The sequence below is a fragment of the Lissotriton helveticus genome, chromosome 9, assembly GCF_964261635.1.
Source record: "Lissotriton helveticus chromosome 9, aLisHel1.1, whole genome shotgun sequence".
Lineage (NCBI taxonomy): Eukaryota > Metazoa > Chordata > Amphibia > Caudata > Salamandridae > Lissotriton > Lissotriton helveticus.
This window is the reverse complement of record NC_136070.1, coordinates 827,322,809-827,346,113: the sequence shown is the minus strand read 5'-3', so window position 1 is coordinate 827,346,113 and position 23,305 is coordinate 827,322,809.

Genomic DNA, 23,305 nt, shown 5'->3' with positions numbered 1-23,305 from the left:
CTATGTTCCCATACAGAATAAATATCGGGGTCAGCACGGAGCTCTAGGCTCACACATCTTCCCTCATCACCTCCGTGGCCACCGTCCAGACTAATGATGATGAAATTGCATTTAAACTGGTTAATCAGAATCTCTGTGTGGCTCTCTGTGTGTGTGTGGCTCTGTGTGTGTGTGTGGCTGTGTGTGTGTGTGTGTGGCTGTGTGTGTGTGTGTGTGTGTGTGGCTCTGTGTGGATAGCTTTTTTTGTAAGTGGCTATATGTGTGGGTGGCTCTGTGTAGGGGTGTAGCTATTGGCATTGTAAATGACAATGTCATTTATTTAACGATTAAGCTATTGGCAATGTAAATAACAATGCCATTTATTTATGATTTAAAAAGAAATGTCATGAGCAATGCCAATAGCTCTACCTTTAATGATGCCGAAACCATTGCAGGTGTTACTGCACTCTCCCCTCCTTTACAGTGTTGTCTCCAGCAGTTTACACCTGTATTTAATATCCCAGGAATCCCGGTCGCCACTAACCTCCTGCTGTGGCAGCCTTCCACCACAGTTCCATCAGAATGGTTACCCAATGATGCCTCAGCCGCCGTAAAGAAATTGCGACACAGTTCCCTCCAATAGTGCTGTCCACTATCTTATCTTTCTTCTCAGCGCCTCAGTGCCACGTCTAGTGGGTCAGGGCATCGCCCACTTCCTCTGGACACAGTTCCCTCCAATAGTGCTGTTGCGGTGTCTCCCACCTATCTTCGCTTCACTTATGCCCGCAACGTCGCCATCTACGCCATCTCGGCCGCTCTTCGAGAGATCGCGCCACCATGCCGGTTTACCAGTCAGCGGGGCTCTCAGTCTCTCTATCGGCCCCGGCAAGTGCTGCCGTCCCCTGCCTTCACCGTCGCAGGTGCTCAGGGGATCAATTCTATGTTCCCATGCAGAATAAATATCGGGGTCGGCACGGAGCTCTAGGCTCACACATCTTCCCTCATCACCTCCGTGGCCACCGTCCAGACTAATGATGATGAAATTGCATTTAAACTGGTGAATCAGAATCTCTGTATAGAGATGTTCCCTGTGTTGATGGTGGAAGACCTGCCAAATTACTTGAGGGACTCGGTCTCTCCAGTGGTGTGGAACTTCACGGGAGAAGAGATAGGGTTGAGTCGAGGAGTTGAGTCAGTTAAGATACAGATCAAGCCGAATGCTGAGTATCCAAGAACACCACAGTACAGTCTGATGCCAGAAACAGTGGCAGGATTTACACCTGTGATTGAGCAGGGCATTCTGAAGGAAATCACGGCAAGCCCATGCAATTCACCCATAATGGGATTGCAGAAGCTAAGTGGGAAATACAGAGTCATGTGGGACCTGCGAAGGGTCAACAAGATTGTAGTTCCATGTTGCCCTGTGGTACTGAACCCAATTGTGATCTTGTTCCTGATTCCTTGTGAGGTTGAATGGTTTACAGTGATTGCCCTATGTCAGGCATTCTTCTCGATACTCTTACACAAGGAAAGCCTATTTTTATTTGCTTTCCATCTGCAAAATCGTGGTAACATGGTGCTGTATCCCACAAGGGTACACTGAGAGCCCATCAATCTTTAATCAGATCTTGAAGAAGAACTTTAAAGGTTTAGTACTGCCGCAGAGTTCTGTACTCGTGCAGTATATTGATGACCTCCTGATTGCATCAGAGACTGACTAGGCTTGTAGGATTGATACCGTTGCTCTGCTGAACCACCTGGCAGAAAACTAACACAAGGTGTCTCCGAGCAAACTTCAGTACTGTTTGCCTGAAGTCCAGTATTTGGGTCATCGCATTGAGAAAGGCAATCGGAAGGTGTCACCAGACCACATTGAGGCGATCAGGAAGATGAATGCGCTTACCATTCAAAAGGGAGTCAGGATGTTTTTGGGAATGGTTGGGTATTGTCGTCAGTGGATTCCTAAGTTCTCATTGAAAGCAAGACCTTTGCAGAGATTGACGCACAAGGATGTGAGAGATCCGGTATCGTGGGGCGACTGTTTGGTTACCTTCTTAGAGCTGAGAGCCTATGTTGCGCTCCGGCACTGGGAATGCCTGATTACAACAAAGTGTTTCGCTCTTTTGCCATGAGCGGGAGGGTTGTGCACTAGCTGTACTCAACCAGACACATGGGGGTGTCCGTAGACCAGTGGCCTACTTTTAAGCTACATTAGATCCTGTTGTTTCAGCATTGCATGGGTGTCTCAGATCCGTTGCAGCAACAGGTGTCAGCACTGTGAGGTGTGAAAGCCTTGTGATGGGTCATCCTCTTACTGTTTATGTTCCACACTCAGGTGAGCTCCTGATAACGAGAACCAAGACACAGCATTTGACGAATAATCATCTCACATGCTGTGAGCAGGTTATTCTTGCATCTGAAAATATCACTCTGAAAGGATGTTCTGCTTTGAATCCTGCTATTATGATGCCCATTCCAAACACTGAAGAGGAAGATTGTGAGGACCATGACTGTCTCAATGTGACTGAACTTTGCACCAAACCGAGACCCGACATGGTTGATGAACCGGGGGCGTGGCTTGGAAGCCAACGATGGCGGACTCATGAGCAGAGAGCTCTGGACCAGCCGTGCTGCTTATCCTGACTACTGAGGTGTCCACCAGGGCCCAGGGGCACGCTGCTGAGTGTCCGATCAGCTGGTGGTACTAGATGCCCTGCGAGAGCTGCTAGGAGGTCCGGGAATGGAGAACAGACGTGCACAGATGCCGCGGCTGTAACAAAATGGCGGCTTGGAGCGCTCTTGAACCACCGTCGGAGCCGCGAGTGCCCCCGAACAGTGATTTCTGAACAACGAAGCAGCCCTGACGGTTCGTGCCTCTGCTGGGGGCTGTCGAGGCTCGGTGGTGTGTCCGGACTGCTTCACCTCGAGAGACCATCGGTGGAGCAGCGAGGCCCTGCAGGGGCTGTGGGGCATTGAACAGCTGCTGCGGCCACTCTAAAAGGAGGTGAGCGGTATCGATGGCTGTGAAGCCCGCTCACTAGCGGAGAGCAACATAGACCAGATTTCCCTCCTGCCCCCGGTATTGCGCAGTTGGGGGTGAGGAGCGAGGGCCCCGAACGACAGGCAGGGGTCGGGAGCTGCCCGTAGATGTGAGAGGTGCACTGGAGGTTTCGATCTCCGGTCCGAGAGGTGTAAGGCCTGGTCAGGATGCAGCAGTGAGTACACCCTGTTTGCAGCAGAGTGGGACCTGGGGATCAGCAGCCTGGGATGAGGCAGTGAGACATGGTGGCGCTGCACTGGCTGGGCTGCTGTATGCTGCACTTTAAGTGGGCCTATGGATTGGAGGTGTGAGTACGGGTGGCAGCGGGGACCTCCTGCAGCTGTTGGCACCCCGGGGACTGGTGGAATCGCGGCTGATTGGGCCCAGTTGGACACTTGGGACGTACACACAATTGGAGCTGCGGGGGCAGCATGCCCCACACAGTGCAGGTTCGTAACAGGGCTGAGAGGGCAGTGCTGCTCAACTTTGAACCGAAGTGCGGAGCCTGGCTGTTTCCCCAGTGCATGGACTAGGTGTGGTGTCACTGTGGGGTGATACACCGCAGGGTGGCCCCCCATAGTCCTTGCCACTTGATTGTGATGACTTAGTGGGAGGCTTGGAACAGAGGCCTCGTCCTGCATGCCACGTGGACAAGATAAGGAAATACATGATGAGAGTCGTGGCAGGAATCCCGGGAGGAGCTCTCACTGAGTATGGGTGCTGCAGTGCGGTGTGGGGTGTTGAGACGAGTCTCCACCTTCACAGGAAACCTGAATCTCTGAGCTGGAGTGGTGGTTGGCAGATACCCTGGCGGCTGCTCCCTAACCGCATAGAGAAGGGCGCACCAGAGCCTCCGTTGGGCAGTTTGCCCTGCTAATGATGGGTAAACCTAGGGGTATTAATAGGGTCTCAGTGATCAAGAGATCCTTTTACCTATGATGGATAACCAAATGATAATATTTGATCATTGCAAGATGTTAATGGGAATCCTCGGAATACCTCTTGGGTTCTACTCACTAACCACGACGGACATTCTATTTGTTGTTTGTCTCACTTTCTTCTAATCCGTGATAGTCATTTTTGGTACTGTTCAGACCAGTGTGACATACTGAGATAGTTTCTCATTTAGACCCCTAGGTTTCTGTTGTTTTCTACATACTGTTTAGGGGGTGTAAACCTAGGCTAGGTCTCTAAATGCCCTCAGACCCTCTCTCTACTTGTATGTTGTGGTAAACCTAGGGGAAACCAGATGGGGCCTTCTCCAGACCACGAAGATCCGACAACTGAACCGGCACACAAGGAGTTGGAAGGTGAGACCTCGGCGGTCCCGGGACATCAGCAGCTGGCCAAAATTCTAGCGGCCATTGCAGATACCAAGGCGATGCTGCACTGTTAGACGGGGCGATCTCAGAGGGCCAGGTTGTGCTCACCCGACCACCCCAGGACCCACCTCTTCCACAGATATTGCCGAGTCTTATCGTGAGGTCCCCACCGGGGAGGACTTCGAATCTAGGATCGTACACACTGAGCTCACACCACACTGACGAACGGACACCACACCGTAGGTATTCAGTAAGAAGTTCTTTATGAACAGTAAAAAGGAATCAGCACTCTTATTTACAAGCGATCGAGGGATCGTAAAGTCTTTAGGAATTCTGGAAGAGGGAAGCGGGACAGTCTTTAGCCTTTAGCCCAGTACGAGGCGTACCCTGCGCACAGCTCTCAATCCTCGAGCCGGGGGGTACGGAAGATGATGGTCGTACTAGCTGCTTCACTCACGTCGAGTCGGCTCAGGTCGTGATGGTAGCGTTGATGGTCCAGCCGGACCAGAGTACTCCTTGAACCGCGACGAGGTCAGCAGGGCTCGATCCGGAGAGTTCATGGGGAGCCGCGACAGCGTCAGCAGGGCTCAGATGGTTTCGAGTTCAAGCTCGAGCCGCGACAGCGTCAGCATGGCTCTGAGGTCTTTGGAGAGGACGAGCCGCGAAAGCGTCAGCAGGGCTCCGATGGTTTCGAGTTCAAGCTCGAGCCGCGACAGCGTCAGCAGGGCTCCGAGGTCTTTGGCGAGGACGAGCCGCGACAGCGTCAGCAGGGCTCCGATGGTTCAGTTCCGTGTTACGAGAAGGAGCCGCGATAGCGTCAGCAGGGCTTCCAAGGTTCAGTTGTCCTTAAGGTCAGCCGCGATCAGATCAGCAGGGCTTTCTTGTCCAGGATACAACTGCCCGCTAGTTGTGATGTGGGCCTTGATATAGTCCAGTGGCCCTTTGATGTCCGGACCCTCGCAGGCGGAGGCCTCATGCCTTGGGGGGTGGTCGTTGGAGAGGTCCGGCGGTTGGCTCCTTGATCCTTTGAAGTTGCGTCTGGGAATTCCCAGACGCCCAGCAGGTCTGGAGCCAGCACTCGGGGAGGCCAGAGGTGTGATCGAAACTGGTCGATCGGGGAAGGCCAGAGGTGTGATAAAACCCAGTCTCTCAGGGGAGGCCGGAGGTGCCATCGAAACTCCCTGGCTTATCTCACTCGGGGAGCCCTTTACCCCCCAGCCGGGACTGGCGCGCCTTGGAGTCTGAGTTTCGCTGGGGCTGGGGTCACGCTAGGCCCAGGGAGTCAGGGATCTCAGGAAGGGAAAATGGCTGCCGGGCCTTGTGGGGCATGCGGGTTCTAGGCGCTCAGAGCCGGGAGTGGGGACGGGATAAGCGGGGCTGGTCGTCGGTTACGGAGTCTGGGCGTACAGGGAGCAGGACGACCAGGGAACTCGGGTTGCAGGCTACACTAGTGGGGTGCTGCGCAGGGAACTCTGAGTGCCTGGCTATGCTAACGGGGTGCTGGGGAGCGGGTAGGTACCATGCCACGAGGCCAGGTCCAACACGCATCGCCCCCAGCTGAAAGGTGGAGAGAACTACCCATCCTCTTGGGGGTTCTCTTCACTGAGGCAGAAGAATCGGGACAGGCCGTCTGCGTTGGCGTGGTCAACACCGGGCCGGTGCTCAACAGTGAAATCCATCCCCTGGAGGGAGATGGACCAGCGCAACAGTTTGGGGTTCTCCCCTCTCATTTGCATTAGCCACCGGAGGGGTCGGTGGTCGGTCTGGACCCGGAAGTGAGTACCAAACAGGTAGGGCCTCAGCTTCTTCAGGGCCCAAACCACCGCGAAGGCCTCCCGCTCAATGGTGCTCCACCTTTGCTCTCAAGCGAGTAACCTCCGGCTAATATATGCCACTGGCTGGTCTAGGCCTTTCTCATTCATCTGGGACAGGACTGGGACGATGCCATGCTCGGACGCGTTCGTCTGGACTACGAACTCTCGGGAGTAGTCGGGGGCTTGGAGTACAGGGGCAGTGCACATGGCTTCTTTTAATGTTTCGAACGCCTCTTGGCTGGCGGGGGTCCAGTTGACTTTCTTCGGCTGGTTTTTGGAGGTTAACTCCGTGAGGGGGACTACGATGCTGTCGTACCCCTTTATGAATCTTCGGTAGTACCCCGTGAGCTCTAGGAACGCCCGCACCTCTGTCAGGGTTGTGGGGGGTCTCCCAGGCCACGATCGCATCGATTTTGGGCTGGAGGGGAGCTACGAGGCCGCTTCCGACCTGGTGCCCCAGGTAGACTACGGACCCTTGTCCGATCTGGCACTTGCTTGCCTTAATGGTGAGACCGGCCCTCTGTAGGGCCATCAGTACCTCCCAGAGATGTTGGAGGTGTTCGGACCAGTGTGAGCTGAACACTGCGATATCGTCCAGATACGCGGCGCTGAACTTTTCCAACCCAGCGAGGACCTGGTTAACCAGTCTCTGGAAGGTGGCGGGGGCGTTTTTCATCCCGAAGGGCATCTCCCGGAAATGGTAGTGACCATCCGGGGTGGAGAAGGCGGATCTCTCTCTGGCCCCCTCGGTGAGCGCGATCTGCCAGTATCCGCTAGTCAGGTCGAACGTGCTGAGGAAGCGAGCAGCCCCTAGGTGGTCAATAAGCTCGTCTGCTCGGGGAATGGGATGCGCATCGGTTCTGGTTGCTGCGTTGAGCTCGCGGTAGTCGACGCAGAACCTCAGATCGGGAACAGCACCGGGGGCGGCTGCCTTCGGAACCAGGACCATGGGGCTGGCCCATGGGCTGTCAGAGGCTTCGACCACCCCCAGGGCTAGCATCTTGGAGACTTCGGCCTTGATGCAGGCCCGGACTCTGTCAGGGACGCGGTGGCTCTGTGCTGGTGACACCGGGGATGAGGGAGAAAAGGCTGGAGAATTGTCCCAGTAACTGGCGACAGTCTTCACGCTGTTCAGGGGTGAGGGAGGAGGAGAGACTCACTCCCTCTACGGAGCCATCTTTCTCTTTCGCACACAGGAGATCGGGGAGAGGGTCCGTTTCCTCTTCCTCTCCATCGTCAGTGGCGAGGATCAAGCTCAACTCGGACCGTGCGAAGTGGGGTTTGAGGCGGTTCACATGGAGGACCCTCAAGGGGTTCCTGGGGGACTATACATCGACGAGGTAGGTCACCTGTGTCTTGCGCTCCACCACCTTGAAGGGCCCTGTCCACTTGTCTTGCAGGGCACAGGGCTCTACGGGGGCCATCACCCAGACCTGCTGTCCGGGCTGAAACTCGACCAGAGTGGCATTCTGGTCATACCACCGTTTCATTTCTTCTTGACTGGCTTCGAGGTTTGCCTCGGCCAGCTCTCGGAATTTCCTCATCTGGTTCCTGAGGGCAAGGATGTATCTAAACACATCTGGAGGGGGCTTTGGGGCCGCCGTTTCCCATCCTTCCTTGACCAGGCTGAGGGGCCCCCGGACGGGGTGCCCGTAGAGCAGTTCGAAGGGGCTAAACCCTAAGGATTTCTGGGGGACTTCGCGGTACGCGAAGAGGAGACAGGGAAGGAGGACATCCCACTTGCGTCTCAGGGGCTCTTCGAGACCCATGATCATTCCCTTGAGGGTCCGGTTGAATCGCTCAACCAGACCGTTACCTTGGGGGTGATATGGGGTGGTGAACTTGTACGCCACCCCACATTGTTGCCAGAGGGACTTCATGTACTTCGAGATGAAGTTTGTCCCTCGGTCGCTCACTACCTCTCGGGGGAATCCCACCCGGGAGAAGATCCCCATGAGGGCCCGCCCCACTACGGGGCCATCACCGTTCGGAGGGGAATGACTTCGGGGTATCGGGTAGCATGGTCCACCAGGACGAGGATAAATCGGTGGCCCAAGGAGGTCCGGGGATCCAGGGACCCCACGCTATCGATGCCTACCCGTTCAAAGGGAGTACTGACCAAGAGGAAGGGTTGGAGGGGGGCCTTGCGCCTCCCGCCGCTCTTCCCGCTGGACTGACACGTGGGGCAGGACTTACAGTGGGCCTCTACATCGGAGCGCATGCCGGGCCAGTAAAAGTGCGTGACGAGGCGGTGATACATTTTGTCTTGTCCCAAGTGTCCCTCCAGGGGTACATCATGGGCCAGGTTCAGGAGGAAGCCGCGGAAGCGTAGGGGTACCACCAGCACTCGGGCTGACCCTAGCTCGGCCGACTTCTGTTCACTGTACAAAAGGCCGTTTTCCCAATAGATGAAGTAGGAGCCGGACTGGTCACCGGCGGCCTGGGCGGCGGCCTGCTGCCGCGGCCCTACCAAGGACGGACATGAGGTCTGCTCGAGGCAGAACTCTTCTCGGGACGGTCCTCCTTCTTGGCGCCACTGGGCCAACTCAGGGAGGTCGTCGAGGCTTGGGATTGGTTCGGCGTCCCGCCCGAGGGGACCGGCGTCGGAGACACGGTTCTCCCCGGGGGACAGCTCGGGGGCTTCAGATGGCTCGGGGACCTCGGGGTCCTCGGGGGCTGGCTGGGCATTTTCAGGGATCACCCCCTCGGGGGTGGCCACTCGGGCGGTCATGGAACGGGTGCTCACACAGGCCCATTCGGGCAGACCCACCATCTCCAGGTGGGTCCTTCGTTCAACCTGCTTCCACGGGGAACTCTCCAGGTCGTTGCCGAGCAGGCAGTCCACGGGCATGTCGGTGCGAACCGCTACTCGTAACTCCCCGGAGACGCCCCCCCATTCGAACAGGACTTGAGCTATCCCGCAGGTGCGGACGGAGTTATCAGCTGCGATCACCCTGCAGGAGACGCGGGGTACAATTTGGGCTTCGGTGACCAAGTGACATTTTACTGCAGTGATGCTGGCCCCTCTGTCTCGGAGCGCCCCTATGTGGTGGCCGTTGACGGTCACCTGCTGTCTGTACTTCTCTGTGTTGTCTGGCAGGGGGGCTCCGGGGAACATTTCCCTATCACCCAGGGATACTAAAATAATGGCGGCTGGGTCACCCCCCTCAAACTCTTCCCCCTCTTCTTCTTCTAGGGCTACAGAGGTTATGTGGCGCGCTGGGGGACCCGCAGCGGCGGGCTTCTTGAATAGGGGGCATCGGGGGTCATTGGCATAGTGCCCTGGCTGCTGGCAATGGAAGCAGGCTTGGCTGACTCGGGGCGCTGGCTTGGCTGGGGGGAACCCTGCTCGCGGTGTGGGAGGAGAGGTTCTGGACTGGTTTCTGGGGGGGCTTCGTGGGGACCCTACCTGGGACCCCCTCTGTCTATTCTGACCCCCCCTCCCCTCTGGCGGGAAGACCCTTGTTCATTTCGGCCATAGTCTCCCACGGGACCCCGGGGGACTCTGGTGCTCACCCAGCGATCTGCCTCAACGGCCAGTTTCCGGGGGTCAACCAACTTGCTGTCCAGAAGATGCTGTCTCAATTCTACAAAGCAGTTCGTGGACAAATGTTCGTAGGCGATGAGATCAATGAGCCCCTCAAAGGTGGACACCTTGCTGCCCTTGATCCACCCTTCCAGGGCTCGGCTGTAGAAGTTCACGTATTCCACCCATGTGGTGCCGGGGATCTTTTTGCAGTCTCTGAACCGTTGCCGGTACATTTCTGGGGTGAGCCCGTACCTCCTGAGGAGGGCCTCCTTCATGTGGCTGTAGGAGGTCTGCTCGGAGGACGGTAGATCGAGCAGGGTGTCTCTCCCTTCGCTCAGGAATCGACCCCACAGCCCGGCCCCCCAATCCTTCTGCGGAACTCGGTGGGAGGTCATGGCGACCTCGTAGGCCTTGAATCATTGCTGGATGTCATCGTTCTTGTAATACTCCTTAACCACATCCTTGGGGATGTGGACTTTGGGTTCCACCGGGTGAACGGCCTCTCGGGTCCCTGATGTTCTGTTGTCGTCGCTCTGGGCCTTCAGTTCGATCTCCTTCAGGCCGCGCTCGTGCTCCAGCTGGAGTCTTTTTCCTTCGTGTTCTCTCTGGAGTTTCTTCTCCTCCAGTTCTCCTTGTAGTCATAACTGCTCGATGGCTAGCTTCTTCTCCGCCAACTTGAGCTCTCCTTCGATCTTCAGGCGCGCTAGTTCTAGCTTTTGGTTTCGGTTGCGCTCTCGGTCGGTCATCTCTTCTGATGACAGGCCCCTCTCCGTGCTGGGCCTCCGTGTCGGGGACTCTGCTCTCTCATCCTCTTGGGCATGGGTTTCGGCTAGCAGCCCTCCCTCTCCACCGTCTTCAGTTGGCGGGGGAAGATGGGCTCCGGCCTCGACCCATGCTGTCAGGGCTTTTTGAAAGTCTTCCTTGGTGCTTAACCCAGTTGTAGCTATATGGAGATCTTTGCAAAACTGCTTCAGCTCTCGGTGCGTATAGTCTTCCAGAGCTCCATCTGGAAGGTGATCTTGTCGTTCGTCAGGGTGAGACTCATGGCTGTTCTTCGTTCGGGTAGTGTGTCAGTTACTGTACGATCCCTAGACGTAGGTTCTTATCGCGACGCTGCCACCAATGTTAGACGGGGCGATCTCAGAGGGCCAGGTTGTGCTCACCCGACCACCCCAGGACCCACCTCTTCCACAGATATTGCCGAGTCTTATTGTGAGGGCCCCACCGGGGAGGACTTCGAATCTAGGATCGTACACACTGAGCTCACACCACACTGACGAACGGACACCACACCGTAGGTATTCAGTAAGAAGTTCTTTATGAACAGTAAAAAGGAATCAGCACTCTTATTTACAAGCGATCGAGGGATCGTAAAGTCTTTAGGAATTCGGGAAGAGGGAAGCGGGACAGTCTTTAGCCTTTAGGCCAGTACGAGGCGTACCCTGCGCACAGCTCTCAATCCTCGAGCCAGGGGGTACGGAAGATGATGGTCGTACTAGCTACTTCACTCACGTCGAGTCGGCTCAGGTCGTGATGGTAGCGTCGATGGTCCAGCCGGACCAGAGTACTCCTCGAGCCGCGACGAGGTCAGCAGGGCTTGATCCGGAGAGTTCGTGGGGAGCCGCGACAGCGTCAGCAGGGCTCCGATGGTTTCGAGTTCAAGCTCGAGCCGTCAGCAGGGCTCCGAGGTCTTTGGCGAGGACGAGCCGCGACAGCGTCAGCAGGGCTCCGATGGTTCAGTTCCGTGTTACGAGAAGGAGCCGCGACAGCGTCAGCAGGGCTCAACGATTCCAAGGTTCAGTTCTCCTTAAGGTCAGCCGCGATCAGATCAGCAGGGCTTTCTTGCCCAGGATACAACTGCCCGCTAGTTGTGGTGTGGGCCTTGATATAGTCCAGTGGCCCTTTGATGTCCGGACCCTCGCAGGCGGAGGTCTCATGCCTTGGGGGCTGGTCGTTGGTGAGGTCCGGGGGTTGGCTCCTTGATCCTTTGAAGATGCGTCCGGGAATTCCCAGACGCCCAGCAGGTCTGGAGCCAGCACTCGGGGAGGCCAGAGGTGTGATCAAAACTGGTCCATCGGGGAAGGCCAGAGGTGTGATAAAACCCAGTCTCTCAGGGGAGGCCGGAGATGCCATCGAAACTCCCTGGCTTATCTCACTCGGGGAGCCCTTTACCCCCCAGCCGGGACTGGCGCGCCTTTGAGTCTGAGTTTCGCTGGGGCCGGGGTCACGCTAGGCCCAGGGAGTCAGGGATCTCGGGAAGGCAAAATGGCTGCCGGGCCTTGTGGGGCATGCGGGTTCTAGGTGCTCGGAGCCGGGAGTGGGGACGGGATAAGCGGGGCTGGTCGTCGGTTACGGGGTCGGGGCGTACAGGGAGCAGGACGACCAGGGAACTCGGGGTGCAGGCTACGCTAGTGGGGTGCTGCGCAGGGAACTCTGAGTGCCTGGCTATGCTAACGGGGTGCTGGGGAGCGGGTAGGTACCACACCACGAGGCCAGGTCCAACATGCACCAAGACATCAGTACTGTGGCAGTGGGTCTGGGTCTGCTGAGGACTGAGCATGCAAAACTGGCTGACAGGGTCAAACAGACAGAATCCTCCTTGGCAGTCATTACCCCTGTACACCAATCCTAGTCCAATCAGATCGGGGAATTGTCTAGCCGAGTGGCTGTGCTGGAAAGGAGGGCCAAGGACGCAGAGGGTCGAAACTGAAGAAACAATGTGAGAGTCCTAGGTTTGCCGGAAGGAGTGAAGGGTAACTATATTATCCAGTACCCAAAGGGATGGCTCAGTGAGGTGGTTGCACCTGGGGGTCTGGCACAAGTCTACACCCTGAAAAGGGCGCACGCGTCCCGGCCAGGCCATCGGCAAAGGGGAGACCTCCGCGCGCAGTGGTAGCCAGACTGCTCCATGTCAAGGACAGAGATGCACTGCTGCAGAAATAGTGCACGGAGGGCCCAAACGTGGTCGAAAATAGTAAAGTGTCCTTGTTACCCGACTACACATTGGAGGTTCAGAAGCGCTGCACCTCCTTTCTGGAGGTCAAAAGGGCTCTGCGCAACAAAGGGATCCAATTCTCCTTGATATTCCCGGCCCGACTGCGGATAGTGCTAGACGGGAAGACACACATTTGTGAGGACCCTGCAGCTGCTTTGGAATGGTAGGAAGCCTATAAAACAGAGGGCCGGCCTGAGGTGCTCTCGAGGGTGGCCCAGCCTACAGCTAGGGAGCCCAGGAAGCGGTTGAGGAGGCGTCAGCGCCAGGGGAGCTTGAAGAAACCAAGCCCATCACAGACTGCAAAGGAAAGAGCAGAGGCACTACAGGCGGTGGCGGTCATGATGCAAGGCCAGAGGTCGTCATCGGATGGCGGCACAGGTTCAAAGAAGGGGACAGATGAATGATATTATCTAACCTGTGGGTTATTTCTGGTTTTCATTTGTCTTCTTCCCCACCATTCTCCTCCCTTGTGCTACCATTCCCCCCTTGCCCCCTTTCTCTTTGGTTTGGGATTTGATGCCTACTTTCATTGCTTGAGGTCATGGAGAGGGGGTGAAAAAGGTCAGCTGCGCTCCTGGGTGTGGGCTGGAACGGCCTATCACGGCTGGTGCACTCTGGGTGTTTACTGGTGCGTTTGCTAGAAGCCCGAGGTGACAGCCACGCTCCCTTTAGGTCCTAGCTCTGCAGCTTTGGGATGGCTGTTTAGGTCCTTGCGCTACTGGCTTTGAGCTTAACTATCTACTGCAGTACAGTATACTGAAGTTCTTCTGCAGGTTTGGGCAGCTGACCGTTGTCAGTCCGCTCATGGGTTTAGGAGTTGGTTTTTAGGTCTCGGCCTAGAGACGTGCGAAGCGCGTTCTCTGCAGAGAACTATTGTAATCATGTCAGCCGCCAAAGCCGACAAAAGGAGACAAGAGCTGGGCACGCGCCCAGCAATCCTAATGGGAGAGGGAGCGACAAGTGCTTGCCACGCGCGGATTCAGTCGCGCGCGCGCTCACGGCGCCAGCGTCCCCGCCGTGCACCGATCACTGCTCTCTTCCTGGCCGGCATCGAGAAGTTTCGCAAGGCCGTGAGGGCACTGAGAGGTAGGTGCTTGTTCAGAATGTTATGTCCTCTAATTGCATGGACTTGAGTGAGTGGTGAGTGCAGAGTGGTGAGTAGTGAGTGCAGAGTAGTGAGTGCAGAGTAGTGAGTGCAGAGTAGTGAGTGCAGAGTAGTGAGTAGTGAGTAGTGAGTGTAGACTAGTGAGTGCAGAGTAGTGAGTGCAAAGTAGTGAGTGCAGAGTAGTGAGTGCAGAGTAGTGAGTAGTGAGTAGTGAGTGCAGACTAGTGAGTGCAGAGTAGTGAGTAGTGAGTGGTGAGTGCAGAGTGTTGAGTGCAGAGTAGTGAGTGCAGACTAGTGAGTGCAGAGTAGTGAGTGCAGAGTAGTGAGTGCAGAGTAGTGAGTAGTGAGTGATGAGTGTAGAGTGGTGAGTGCAGAGTGGTGAGTGCAGAGTAGTGAGTGCAGACTAGTGAGTGCAGAGTAGTGAGTGCAGAGTAGTGAGTGGTGAGTGCAGAGTGGTGAGTGCAGAGTGGTGAGTGCACAGTGGTGAGTGCAGAGTGGTGAGTAGTGAGTGCAGAGTAGTGAGTGCAGAGTAGTGAGTGCAGAGTAGTGAGTGCAGAGTAGTGAGTAGTGAGTGGTGAGTGCAGAGTGGTGAGTGCAGAGTGGTGAGTAGTGAGTAGTGAGTGCAGAGTAGTGAGTGCAGAGTAGTGAGTAGTGAGTGCAGAGTGGTGAGTGCAGAGTGGTGAGGGCAGAGTGGTGAGTGCAGAGTGGTGAGTAGTGAGTGCAGAGTAGTGAGTGCAGAGTAGTGAGTGCAGAGTAGTGAGTAGTGAGTGCAGAGTAGTGAGTAGTGAGTGCAGAGTAGTGAGTAGTGAGTGCAGATTAGTAAGTAGTGAGTAGTGAGTGCAGAGTAGTGAGTGCAGAGTAGTGAGTAGTGAGTGCAGAGTAGTGAGTGTAGAGTGGTGAGTGCAGAGTGGTGAGTGGTGAGTAGTGAGTGCAGAGTAGTGAGTGCAGAGTAGTGAGTGCGGAGTAGTGAGTGCAGAGTGGTGAGTAGTGAGTGCAGAGTGATGAGTGCGGAGAGGTGCGTGCAGAGTAGTGAGTAGTGAGTGCAGAGTAGTGAGTGCAGAGTAATGAGTGCAGAGTAGTGGGTGCAGAGTAGTGAGTGCAGAGTAGTGAGTGCAGAGTAGTGAGTGCAGAGTAGTGAGTAGTGAGTGCAGAGTAGTGAATAGTGAGTAGTGAGTGCAGAGTAGTGAGTAGTGAGTGCAGAGTAGTGAGTAGTGAGTAGTGAGTGCAGAGTAGTGAGTGCAGAGTAGTGAGTGCAGAGTAGTGAGTAGTGAGTGCAGAGTAGTGAGGGCAGAGTAGTGAGTGCAGAGTAGTGAGTAGTGAGTGCAGAGTAGTGAGTGCAGAGTAGTGAGTGCAGAGTAGTGAGTGCAGAGTAGTGAGTAGTGAGTAGTGAGTGTAGACTAGTGAGTGGAGAGTAGTGAGTGCAGAGTAGTGAGTAGTGAGTAGTGAGTAGTGAGTGCAGACTAGTGAGTGCAGAGTAGTGAGTGCAAAGTAGTGAGTGCAGAGTAGTGAGTGCAGAGTAGTGAGTAGTGAGTAGTGAGTGCAGACTAGTGAGTGCAGAGTAGTGAGTAGTGAGTGGTGAGTGCAGAGTGTTGAGTGCAGAGTAGTTGTCATGTATTCCTATAGGTTCTGAATCGATCCCCCTATTCCTGACCCTATTCTAGTTAAACAAACCAACAAGTTAACTAGCAGTCAGCCCATGAGACAGAAAACCCCCATGATGCAGATACCGTTATCTGACGCAGTCACACTACGGCACAGGAACGTGTTATCTGATTAGGTCATAACACTTGCGATCTAATTAGACAAGCGATATTCCTCCAGCCCCTGATAAGGCATACGGAGTTCTCATAACAAATCAAACCTATGACAACCTGGGCAAAACCCTGCGGCCATTGTTTTGATTTCACCGAGAACTTTAGTAAAAGAATGTGCTAACGAGCAAGTCGTATGACATCTTTATTGACGTATCTATGTCCATCCTTACGTCAATCTCGGCACCTTAAAGGTATAAATATTACCGATCTTGCCATATGCAAACACACGCGTGGTGACGAGACGGAGCAGCCATACTTGCCGAAGCGAAGAGCAGAGCAGACCCCGCTGGCGCAGCCCCGCCTTTCTGACGCGCTGAGAGACGCGCTGCTTTCTCCTGCCGAGAATCCAGCACCGGCGTTTCCGGGTAGCCCTCGCAGGCAGCCTGGAATATCGAGACCAGAGAGAGAGATACCATTCCTCATTCATCCTAAATTCCAGGTACAGAACTGAATAACCCCTCACAGAGAATTCTTTAGTTATTCACTTGGCAAAAACAAACTTAACTTAAACTGTAACTATCTATTCCCGCCCACGTATTAGACTTAGGTCAGGTACACGGGGTAGGCGTATCTAGAAACACCAGTTGAGTACGTTTAGTCAAATGTATATGTGTATATAATATATTTTATTCATTTTAAAACATCTTATGGCTTAGAAACCATATCAATGTTTTTACAGTATTATTTTATACTATTGCTTTTAATGTATGCACTTTACTTAACTATAAGTATTGCAATAATATCGATCCATTTCTCTTGTATGAGAAAAGAGACTGATCAATAAATAACACCTTTTTATTGAACACGCCCGTCTCTTCCTTTTCTCTACATTCTGATGAGACTAAGAATGCACGTACTGACTGAGTAAAATAATTTGCCTTTTGTTCACACGACTCTCGAGATTGACTCTTGATTAGGGGAGAGCAAAGTTGTCATGTTCTATGGTTGTCAGAAACTAAATTCCTTCTTGTCTAATCAGGGAAGTTAATTCCTCCTTGAACATTCGAGAAAGTTTCTAGTGAACTCTGAGCTACGCTGGCAAACCCAAAACTTTAAGTCTAGTATCGACAGTAGTAGACCTAGTTAACGTCTGGCCTAGGCCTTTACTGCTGTAGGTATTATTCCAATGCGCAGAGCCTATTGGGAAGATAGGAACTACACTACATGGCGCCCAACGCGTTTGGAAAGGGCGATAAAACTAACGTAAGACATTTAGAGTAACTCAGTCGTGCTTTCTCACTCAGACCCCTTTTCCCAAATACTCCAAAGACGTCTGGAGTGGGTGAAAGGTTATATCCGCCAGACCTCGCAGGAGGGAACTCCTATGTATGGTTCTTGGTAAAGTCAACGTTGAAGGATAAACAGTTCCAAAATATTGTGCATCTAATCTTTGTTTCCATAAGAAACCTGATCTGCAAACAAACAAAATAACCATCCTGTCGGTAAAATGACAGACAGTGATGAAGAAAGAGAGGCAGTTAGATTAGCAGCTGACATAGCAGAAGCTGATACTGCACTACAAAATGCAGACCCGGATATAATACTCATCCCGGTCATTAAAAGAAAATCTATAACCTTGAAACTTATAGAAAATGGACTGACACCTAGAGGTGGCACAGTCATATTCGTAATTGAGGCACTAACAACACCGTGGAATTTACCAACAACAGCATTGAATCCGGAATGGATACAATGGGTGAATTCTATCACAACGGACAAAGTATACTACTACTTTGATCCAGAACTAGAAGAATTAAAAAATCTAGAATATGAAGAAACATATCCTCTGCCAATCGACATTCTGCCTTTACGACATTACTCCTGTGTAATCTATACAGACGGACATGCTCAACCCTCCGTTTGGGGAGAACAAGCATACAACCCCACATGGGAGATTACAAAAGAAGTGTGACGCGGAGGTAAACTAAAACCTCTATTAACAAAGACACACTCAGTAGAAACTAATTCAGAACAACAAACTGAAATATTAGCTTTGAAAATGGCGCTAGATAATGCGGATCGCGAATTCCCGACACTTATAGTGTCAGATTCATATTACTGCGTCAAATCATATAACAGCGATTTGCAGACATGGATTCAAAAAGGTTACAAAGATGACACAGATGCACCAATAAAGCAGAAACTGCTCTGGGAACAAATAGCTCTTTTACAAAAAGAACTACCAAAGACTCACGGGACTCACTCACTGAGTCATCAGCGTGATGGCGTTCACGTTGTAGGGAATTCATTGGCTGAAACAGCCGCAGCGGCAGCCACTAAATCGGCTCCCGTAGTTCGAAAAAAGCGTACATTAAAATACATTGACGGTGAAACAGTGCTGGCGGTGAAAACGTCATCAAAAGGCGACTGCTCAGCGTTACCGATCAACTATCCACTCAATTATACATACATAATCGATGCAAACTCCGTCCCTTTTGCTCGAATCCCTGGAGTGGGGGATAGGGTGATTCCAAACATGGACAGGAGAAACTTGTTAATCGCAGACGCACATATGGGCGAGGGTCTCAGACACCTTAAACTAAAAGATTCTCTGGAAGAATTACAATCAAGGTACTGGTGGCCAGGCATGAGCCTGTGTCATACAATGTTTGTAAAAAACTGTCCAAACTGCAACAGAGATCGCAGTGGGGAAAGAAACAGTTTAATACCTCGTCGTTCTACTCCAGAAAAAATCAGTAGTAAAAAGGAAGGGTTGCGATTAACATATACAGGCTAGTTCCACTTATAATGTAGATCACCAGCACTCGGCTGACGTCCGGACTGTTATACAAAGATTTGCGAGTCTAAATGGCATATACGCTAAGAGCATGCTACGTTTGACCATTGTCTCCACTCTAGCCCTCAAGCCTGAGGGGAAACATGACCAAATGAGCATAGCCCAGCGGGAATCTTCTCACTTCCTTCCTGAGGGTACGGGATGGTGTAAAGAAAAAACCAAGACATAAAGCAATCTATAGCGGAAAGGATATTAGGTTCGGGAGCTGGGTGGGTCAAACATCTAATAAGTGTCCAACGTAGTCTCAATAACTTGCCAAGAAATTCTCTGAAGGGATTCAGTGCGTACGAATTATTATTTGGAACTAGGATGATGATCTCTGACATTGATAGTCAGACTTCAGTGGTGAAAGAAAAAACCTTTGATATCAAAGACCGTTTGGCTATTTTGCAGGACTTAAACAAAACAAGAAAAGACCTGAGCAACATAAAGTTGAAACAACAGCCAACAACCACTGAAGAAGCACCACCTGTCCCAGCAAGACCTGTCTGGATTCCAAAAGTCGGGGATCTAGTCAGGGAAAAGATCGCGGTAAAGAAGGAATTTGGGCCTTCTTACAGAAAAGCAGTTCCTGTCTTGTCTGTCAACGGGACAAGATCAGTTGTACTACCGCCACTTGCTGGTAAAAAGGAGAACCGAGTTGTATCCATCGACCTGGTAAAACCACAACATGTGGCCGATAACAAACAGTAGGCCAAGTGGACTCCCAATAAGTAGCAGAACACCAAGGTTTGCTACCAGTACAGAGGTCCTAACGAAGAGGCTCATCACATTCAAAATGCCTACAGAAGAACAACAAGGACTATGCAACAATGCAATAGAACTAAGACCTCTGAATACCCAAATAAAAACATTTAGCAGAGACACACCAATCTATAATGAAGTACCAAGTGAAAATGCAAGAAACAGAAATCCTGAACCAATTGGAACAATTGACAGAACTGCATCCGGCTACTTCATTAACTTCGATGATTCCTCTGAGGGCTTCAGCGAATCAAAGACACAGCCATCATCAAAAACCTTTAAAGACAAAGCTAAGGAACTTTTGAGACAACTGAAAGAAACATATCTGATTTCTCCATGGATTGAATTTTGGGTGGGTTTTGGTGCATTTATCCTCATACTTTGGCTCATCATGGTACTTACTTTGGGACGCTTCATTGAGGGAAAATATGCTAAAATGGACACAGCAAGTCAGAAAATCAACTTGATCCTCAAACCACACACATCTTCACACGTCGAGAAAAGAGAACTTTCTTCAGCCAACTTCACAGCCAATCCGATACCTGGTGGGGTAGCCTGGGACAACACTGACTATGAAATTTATGGTCCGGTCGAGATCCTGAAATATCCACACCAAATTAAGATCTCATTGAGTGACTTTGCAAAACCAAACTCATTTGCTGATGATTGGGACTTCGAAAGCATTAATAATATGATGTCTGACTTAGTAATGTCTGCTAAATTTACCAAACATGATTATTTGCAGGGTTCTACAAATTATGACAGTATGTATTGCTATAACCACTATGGTAACCACTTTTTACATAGATCTGCACAACCTAGAAACGTTTTAAATTATAATCAATGGGAACATTGTGCAACACCTCCAAAAGGGAGCTCAAGAACCGTTTACGACAAATATTCATATTTTTCAGGTTTTAACACAAGTAATGCTGAAACATTTTATTTTAAATTGTCGAACAAGACAGGAACCAAAACCATGATAACCAACACAAAATTGTTATATTCAGACTCATTTTTTGAACAAATGAATACTTTTGGATTTGATTATTGGGACAAAAATGTTGAATTGAAAAGTGTTTGGGGTACAAAAGAATCGCAAGTACAGGGTATAGAAGCTTTGTTTAGAGCCTGCATGATCCCAGAACAAATGATATTTTTAAATGACACTGTTCAACAGACCACCTGTCTTGGCTTAGCCAAAATCAAAGATTTAAATAAACCGTCTATTCCAAAGCCAATAATGTTTAGCAATAACTCTGATACAGATGAAGAGATAGACGTAAACCATATATTAAACCAAAACAGAACACATCCTGATTGGAAACAGTGGTTGATCTGGCCCACAGATACTAATAACTGTCAAGACAGATTCCTGAACAAAACACAGGGGTTCAAAATGACCAGGCCAGACCCTAGATATCCTCAAAGACATCACCCAGGGATAATAACCACCTACAGTGTGGGCAAATTATGCCTTTAATGGCTACAAACTTCCACACTGGCAGAAATTAAGCAACACCTAACTTTACTTACTGATGGTGCTGACTTGCGTGATTTCACTTTGGGACCACGCAAACAGCGTCAAAAGCGTTTCATAGCAGCCTCTGTATATGCAGCATACAATGTGGCCTGGAAGGTTACTCAAATTGAAACAGCAGAGAGAATACGGGAAATTGACCGTATTAATTTGGAAAAATCACTTTCTGTAGTGGACAATGGGTTAATGACTCTGTCCTCCAGAATTTTTTCTTTGGACAGCATTGTGTCGTCAGCAATCGATATATTATCGCAAGACTTACTGCTATTACAACACGGTCAGTCACAATTGCGTTCTATTGTACAGCTTGGCTGGACGTTACAAAATCTGCGTTCAGGCTATGTGCCTTGGCGTTTAATCAACACAACGTCACTATTCCAAATCTTTAACCTTACTGATAGACAAATCAGTATGGCGCAAAAGGGTGCTGATTATACAATCTTGAGCATTGAAAAACTAGAAAGATTACCAATGACAATGTCAGAACGACCTGTCAATGAATGGATAATACATGGGATAATAAATATTCCAATCTCAACCTTCAGGTTTCAATACTGCCAAAAATATATACAGGCTGGCATGTACGAGAAATTGGGAAAGGGGTACCTTAAAACAACATGGAACCTGCCCTATTCACATGCATGTGTCAGTAATAAAGGACAGAAAGTGTTTCTTAGTGGCAACAATTGTGCGATGTCACTGAGTGGCACACTTCTGTGTAACGGAATTAGTTTGCAAGGAGCCTGTGAAGGGAATTCATACAACCTTTCATGTCACCAGCAAGGCGCACCTGCAACAGAAATAGAACCATTCTTTCAAAGACTCTATAATGGGAGTTACATTCTTATTGTAGACCGCAGATGTTGTAGTCTTATGCCCGGGACTCCTTATCTAGTAACTACTACTGCGAAGGTCAAGTGCTGTGGACGCACATTGTTCCCCAGCTCCTTCCCAGACAGGGAGGCAAGGGCATGGCCCGATTTGAAAATTACTTCTATTCGAATAGATACTTTAAGCAGAATGAAAACGGTCCTTCTTCAGACGCCTACCAGGCTCTCGTCATCAAAAGAAACGTATGATCTACAAGTCGCAAGGACGACTGCAGAGATACATACATTATTATCAACTAATTCCCCCGTACATTTCGCGGAAATCCTGAATGAAATCTTAAATATTTCTGATACCAATGGGGTCTCAAAGGTATTTAAGACAGTATTTTCGATGGCATTAACACCATTCAAAGCCATACTGGGTATTTTTCCAGATTTCGTCCATTCGATTTTTGGCGGACTTCCCCTATTTCGACCAATGTGGCAAAGATGTGTTTTACCTGTATTGAGGTGTCTGCTATGCGGAGAAGAATGCGTGTTAGACACCTGTCTGACGCTACAATCGGATGCGCCGATGGATGCAGAAACATTGTTGAGCCCGATCAAGGTTCATGCTTTGTGCTGCCCTCAAAGGCTACCAATCCTGATGACGGCATTCGTGGAAGCTTCACCACTACGATTGATGGGTAGTGAAGTTCAAGATGAAAGCAGCATCGAACAGGTACGACCTTCTGTCAGTAATGCAAATCAGAATGTCAATGGAGACAATCATGCGCAAGAATGCATGATTACACCTATTTCCGAGTTAGTGGAACTTTCCCAGGAAGCTGTTGACAGTTTTTTCGAAAGCCTAAATGATATGATGTTCTCACCCGAACAGAAATAGAGACTTTTGAGCAAGCTCGCACACGGCGTTCCCTGAATTCGGCCTTCAACTTTAAAAATAAAGTCACATGAACATTTTCGCTCCAGTTCACGGACAGCAGTTTTTCCAGCAGCCCCAAATATTTTTGAATATTTTTCGGGACACTATCTTCTGCTTAAAGTAAGAACTATTCTTAGAGAACTAAGGTTTCTAAATTTTAGATAGCTTATAGACATTAGCTGCCCGCTGGCATGTTCATAAAGATATTTTATTCTGTGATGGAATGGTCTCGAAACTTTTTTCTGTAAGAAACCATTTCATGTGTAATTCTCATATACCAAATAAGCAATAATGTATACAAATGCGATTACTTTGGCATTTTTCTACAGCTTGAGTGCATACCATATATATATGTCTGCAATTTTTTTCAGTATTGTTGGAAATGGGATCCCTGGCTGGCCAGGGCTTTCGCCAAAGTCAGTCAGAGACCACCACTCCCAAGTCAGGGCAAGGGAGTTACACGCCAAGATAACCCCTGCTCACCCTCTAGGTAACGTGGCGCGAGCAGCAAGGCTAAACTTGGAGGCGATGTAAGTTAAGTATTTGCGCACGCACCCCAGCAACAACACCCAGGACCCACCACAAAGGAAACTCCACACAAGGTTATATAAAAATAGCCTTTGTATTACACCAAAACACATTAGATAAAACACACACTTTACAATGTGCCAGAGGCACGGGCAGAATTTACAGGGGATATGTACAAGACAGGGCCACCTGGACCACTGTCAGGAATCAGAAGTAACACTTTCAGAAATAGCACTTAGAATGTAAATCACTGTAGCACAAAATATAAAAATAGAGCACACAACCAGTAACTACTGGTAACCAGGACCTCACTAGCACCACCTGCACTAGGGAGAAAACAACC